Here is a 6,517-nt window from a genome sequence, read left to right as displayed (position 1 = left end):
GGTTGTTATACTTAGGTTGTTATTTTTTAAATTTTAAATTATTTTATTTAGGTTGTTATTTTTTAATTTTTAACACTATTTTTTTTTAAATTTGTTGATTCTTTTTAGCATTATTTTTAAAATTTTTGTAGTTTCTTTCAAAATTGCACCAACATACGGTAAATTTAAATATATTTACGTTAATTTAGAATTTTTAAAATTATTAATATATTTATTTATTTTATCTACAAATTTAATTTAAATTTAAATTAAAGTCAATTAAATTTAAAAAATCTTTATCTTTATAGTAATACAAATGGAGAGCTCATTTGCTGACGTGGCGCTCATACGTTGAGTCTGGGAGTTTATTTGCTTATGTGTCGTTACTAGAAATTTTTAGATTTATATTTATAAATTATAAATTATTATTTGCTCAGGTTATTATTTTCAAATTTTAAGTTTGGGTTGTTTTACTTAGGTTGTTATTTTTAAAATTTTAAATTGTTTTATTTGTTTGGATTATTTTACTTATGTTGTTATTTTTTAAATTTTAAATTATTTTATTTAAGTTGTTATTTTTAAACTTTATTTAGATTGTTCTTTTTTATATTTTAACACTATTTTTTAAAAATCTGTTAATTCTTTTTAGCATAATTTTTAAAAATTTTGTTGATTTTTTTTAAATTGTAGCTACATAAATTCTTTTAAAGAAATTTAGAGTTTTAAAAAAATTTACGTTAATTATTCTTCGGTTGTTACATACTAATATTACAATAAATAAATATTTATGTTAGTTTAGAATTTTTAAATTGTTATTTATTTAAGTTGTTATTTTTAAATTTTAAATTTGGGTTGTTTTACTTAGTTTGTTATTTTTTAAATTTTAAATTAAAGTCAACCAAATTTTAAAAAGCTTAGTTATGATGCAACTATAAAAGGATAAGTTATGAGAGATGTAAAGCACCACAATTTAAAGTACATCAATCCCTTTCTTTACATATATCCAAAATCTCCCTACTTATTTCAATGGCTGATATTCACAAAATTGCTGACATTAATCCTACAATCGACAATTTGTGTGTACGTATACGAGTGATATGGTTATGGACACTATCAAGTTACAGAAATTCTCCATTGCCATACTCAATTGAGATGGTTTGACTCGATAAAGACGCGAGTTTTCTACTAATATCCTTTTATCCATGACTCCAAGGTTATTTATTTATTTATTTAAATTAAAGTCTATGTACATTAGATTAGATATTAAATAAGTCTATATTTAACTTTTTCTTATGTTATTTTCTTTTTTAAGCAGGTATCAAATAAAGCTTGGTGTTATTGATGATTCGACTGTGCATATTATGTAGTCTTTGACAAGGAGGCAAAACAAGTTTTGGAAGAGAGCTATGTAGAGATACTTGATTCACTCCTATTGGTAAGATCTAACCAATATTTATTTCTAAAAGCATTAGTGAAGATATTTGTATTGGTACTTTTTATATTATTTATTATTAATATATTATGTAATATCCTGCAGAAAGGAGATCTATCAGATACACCTACACTTTTACTCAACCTAATTGATAAGATCTTTCTCTTCATCTTGAAGTTCAAATATCTGATATTTCATATTTTTCACCTTCTTATAAAGTTAAGAAGATGACTAATAATGTAGATCTCATAAATAAATTCAAAGAGGCTCACCCTATCAAATGGTGAGTATATATAAGTGTACTTCTATTAAAAATTATTTTATTTTTTGTTTTCTTGGTCATTAGTAGTATCTAATTTATAAATAATAATTAATTATAATTTTAGGATGTTGACTACACCGGTGGTTTGTTTCCAATTTCAAAGACATCCACAATCATTGAAGGGGAGAAAGTAAAAGGTACTAAGGTATTTGTTCAAAAAAAAAATTTTTGTTTGTTCTCTCAAAATTAGATCTTAATTTTATTCAAAAAATATTAGTGAGATAAAATCAAAGGTTAGAAAGAAGTTTTTAATTTAACATGATTTTTTATACAGAATTTGTTGCTTGAATTCTCCAATGAAGTTACGGCCAATGATGAATCTGAATTGTTGAAAAGTGGTATTACACCAACTAAGTGACTATCCTCGGAGTCGGAAGATTCAAAGGTGGAAGGAGATACCTCAACTTGCAAGAATCAAGATTGAGAAAGAAACTTGAGAATTTGGATGCACATGTTTTGGAATCTCTTTTAGAATCTATCTAATAGAATAATGCCAAGCATATGTTTGTTTTGGTGGAAACATTGTCTTTTCTTGAGTTGTTATTTTTCTTTTGGTTCTTTTCAATTTTTATGTTTGGAATTTAGAATTTTTTTAAATATAAATTGAAATTATTTGGTTATTACTTGTGGTTTTATTTTTAATTTGATTCTTACCGTTGATATTCTGATAATTTTTAATTTAATATTTAATGTCATAAAGTTATACATTTCTTCTCTGAATTATTATTGATACAATTAAGTTAGTTATTAATTTTTAATGTGTACTTATTTAAAAAAAATCTAATTATAATTTTTAATTAAAGTATTATGTTTATAATTTTAAATTTAAATTCAAATATAGTTTTTTTTTTGAATTTTTACGTAAGCAATTGGGTTTGAAAATATTTTTTAAAAATTTATATAATTTATAAGTTACTATACTAATTACAAAGGATTATAATAAAATAAATAGAATTATCAGTCTTATTTAGATGTGAAATTATTTATACTATTTAAAAAAATGTAATACTGTTTAAATTTTAGAAAAAATATAATAAAGTTAATACTGTTTATGATAAAACTAAAAAAATTATTTTTAAATTAACAAATTTCTATATTGCTAATGGACAACGGACGTTTGATTAAAAAATTTATTTAAAAATTTAAAATTTATACTAGCTAATTAGAAAATTCTATTTTAAAAATTTTAAATTTGAATTTCTAATACTAATTTCTAATTAAGTAAGTTTTTAAACATTTCAATTTTTAAATTTAAATTTTTTTACTTGCCACATTTATAAATTTTTATTATTATCTTTTAGATTGTCTCTCCACAGTAGTACTTTCATCTTTTTCTCTGTTTTCAAGTATTTTTTCTAAATTTATGTAATTTATAAGGTTAATAATTTTTAGATTGTATTTAATTTTATTTATTTTTATCGATAAATAATAAAATTGATACTATTTATGACGAAACTAATAAAAATTATTTTTAAATTAACAAATTCCTATATTCTTAATGAATAACAAACGTTTAATTAAAAAGTTTATTTAAAAATTTTAAATTTGCACTAGCTAATTAGGAAATTCTATTTAAAAATTTGAAATTTAAAACTCTAATACTAATTCCTAATTAAGTGGCTTCTTAACCGTTTTGATTTTTAAATTTAAATTTTTTTATTTGTCACATTTATAATTTTTTTTCTATTTACTTTGTTTACATTGTTATTTTTTAGATTATAACAATAGAGGTACTTTTATCTTTTTCTCTCTTTTTACTTATAAGTTGTTTATTTTCAATTTCTTTAACTATAAGTTGAATTTATTGATCGTGAGATTAAACTTATATTTATTTGAAAAAAGATACTTTTGTAAAAAAATATATATTATTTTCTGTAAAATATGTTTACGTAACTAAATAAATGAGAATAAAAAAGAAATTAAAGCAGCCATTGAAAATAAAATCTGTGCGATTTTACATAGATATAAGAAGACACTAATTTCATATTCTATTTGGTAAGTTAGACATGAGAAAAAATTGTAAAACAATTAGTGTCTCAAGTTAAAAATTAGTGTTTAAGCATTTTAGAGAGACACAAAATACATGTTTTTAATGGGTGTTTGTGTACGACTATGTCTTACATTATTTTTGTCTCAGTAAACAAATACCATACATGTACTCCTGTGTATTCCTGTGTCTATATTTTGATGGACATGTATACCAAAAACAGACACTGTCATATGTGTACTACTTTATTTTTTTTAATAAACATAGTAAGATAAGCATGATAGATTGTAATTATCACAAAGCTAAAATTTTACTTCTTTTATCTTCAATACTACCTTTATAATATATATTCATAATTCAGCTGATTTAAACATTTAACATATATTCATTTTTCTTTTTTATAATATAAGGTACTTGATGTATTATCTCTAATGATTATAGGAGCAAGTACATTTAATTCAAATTTAGATACTAAAGAATTAGAAGAAGTGTGCATAGCTGAAAAAAAAAAGACACCTGATACAAAGAGAAATATTTTTGAAGGAATTGACTACAAATCTTTCAAAAAATTTTCAAGAAGTTGAGGATATTACTGAAAATACGACTATTTTAGATGATTCTGTGCAAATTTAATACCCAACCATATTCGATGTTGCTGAGAATACAGGTAATTTAAGAAGTAGCAATATCAGCACTTTATTATTTACTATTGTTATGCTTTTTATAAACAAAAAATTATCGTTTAGTGTTCAAGTTTTAAAATTCAAACTAAGATATGGTTATATATTATAATTTTTGTATTTGAACATTGATTTATTGTAAAACTTAAATCTTGAGGTTGGCACAATGAAATTGTATTATATGATCTCATCCTTTTAATCCATAAATTGCATTCTTCGGTAATCTTTTATAAATATTATTTTTATACTTAACATGGTGAAAGAAAGGTATATTTTTATATAAAGTATTTGTTGCAGATATAACTAAAACAATTTATTATCTTGGTGATTATTAGATGTGATAGATATTGGTGATCCAGAATTTTTTGTCGGCATTGCGACGCCATGATGTGGTATGAGGAGAGATCAGAGAAGTCCAAAACAGGATCCAATTTTGAGTTCTCAATATGTTGTATGCGAGGGAAGGTACAACTGCCGTTTTGAAGCACTTGATCGGACGCTCAGGAATCTTATGTCAGTTACCGATCAACATAAGACACATCAAACATTTGGTGGTAAGATTGTTGTTCTAAGAGGTGATTTCAGACAGATACTTCCAGTGATTCCGAAAGAAAGTAGATACGATATATTAGCATCCGCTATTAACTCATCCCATCTGTGGTCATTTTGTAAGGTTCTGAAACTGCATACGAATATGAGGCTTCTAATGTCTTCTTCGGATCAAGATGAAGGTAAAATGAAGATATTTGCTAATTGGATACTTGATGTTGGAAATGGAAATATTGACTCTGTTGTTGGTGATGAATTAGAAGTTGAAATTCCAGATGATCTATTGATTACAACTACTGATGATCCTCTCTCTCATTTGGTAGACTTTGCATATCCAAATTTGTTATAAAACATGTCATATTACAGGTATTTTCAGAGTAGGGCAATTCTTGCACCCACGCTTGAGAGTGTCGAGAAGGTAAACGATTTTGTCTTGACAATCTTTCCAGGGATGGAAAAGGAGTATTTGAGCTCTGACACAACATGTCAAGCTGATGAGAATGAAGATGTACAACAAGAGTGGTTCACATCAGAGTTCCTAAATGACATCAAATGTTCGGGACTACCCAATCACAAGTTGACTTTGAAGCCAAGAGTCGCTGTAATGCTACTGCGAAACATAGACCAGACTTCAGGTTTATGCAACGGGACAAGATTAATAGTTAACGAACTTGGCAGCAATGTAATTGGAACGACGGTAGTGACCGGTAGAAATATTGGAGATAAAGTGTACATTCCAAGAATGAACTTGATCCCTTCAGATTCAGGATTGCCATTTAAGTTCCAACGGAGACAATTTCCATTGACAGTATGCTTTGCAATGACCATTAACAAGAGGCAGGGTCAATCATTATCACATGTAGGGCTTTATTTGCCAAAATCTGTGTTCACTCGTGGACAAATTTATGTTGCTTTGTCAAGAGTTAAGAGTCGTAGTAGCCTCAGGGTTTTAATTCTAGACGAAGACGGCAATCCAAAGTCATCAACAACAAATGTCGTGTTCAAAGAGGTTTTTAATAATATTTAGGTAAGAATAATATTATTTTTATTTTAATAGCATGTTATAATTTATCCTTTTGTACAAATATTTACTACAGATATAACTAATTTATCTATAACTCTTTTTTCATATTTGAAATGAAATGTGTAACAAGGAGCACAACATCATATGCCAATTGCTTTTCTAATGAAGTTAGTAAGATACTATGTTATTGATCGATAAATTTTTATTAGCTTTTTATACAAAATTTAGTGTAAAATTAACATGCTATTATTATAGTTATATATGTTCTTATTTTTTTATCTCCCAACTTATGGTTCAAGAATATTATAAACTTCGAACTCTTCTATTCATATTTTACTTTGAATAAAGATAAAATAACATATTTAACACGTTTATTATATAACGATGATGATAGTGTTATACTAAATTTAAAAAATATATGATTATAAAATATTATTTTTAATTTAATTTATCAAATTTAAATATAAGCCCGTGCATCGCACGGGTTTAACACTAGTAGTAATACAAATGGGGAGCCAATTTGCTGACGTGGCGCTCATACGTT

Source organism: Arachis hypogaea, chromosome 9 (assembly GCF_003086295.3).
Source record: "Arachis hypogaea cultivar Tifrunner chromosome 9, arahy.Tifrunner.gnm2.J5K5, whole genome shotgun sequence".
Classification (NCBI taxonomy): Eukaryota; Viridiplantae; Streptophyta; class Magnoliopsida; order Fabales; family Fabaceae; genus Arachis; species Arachis hypogaea.
Note: the sequence above shows the minus strand (reverse complement) of the source record.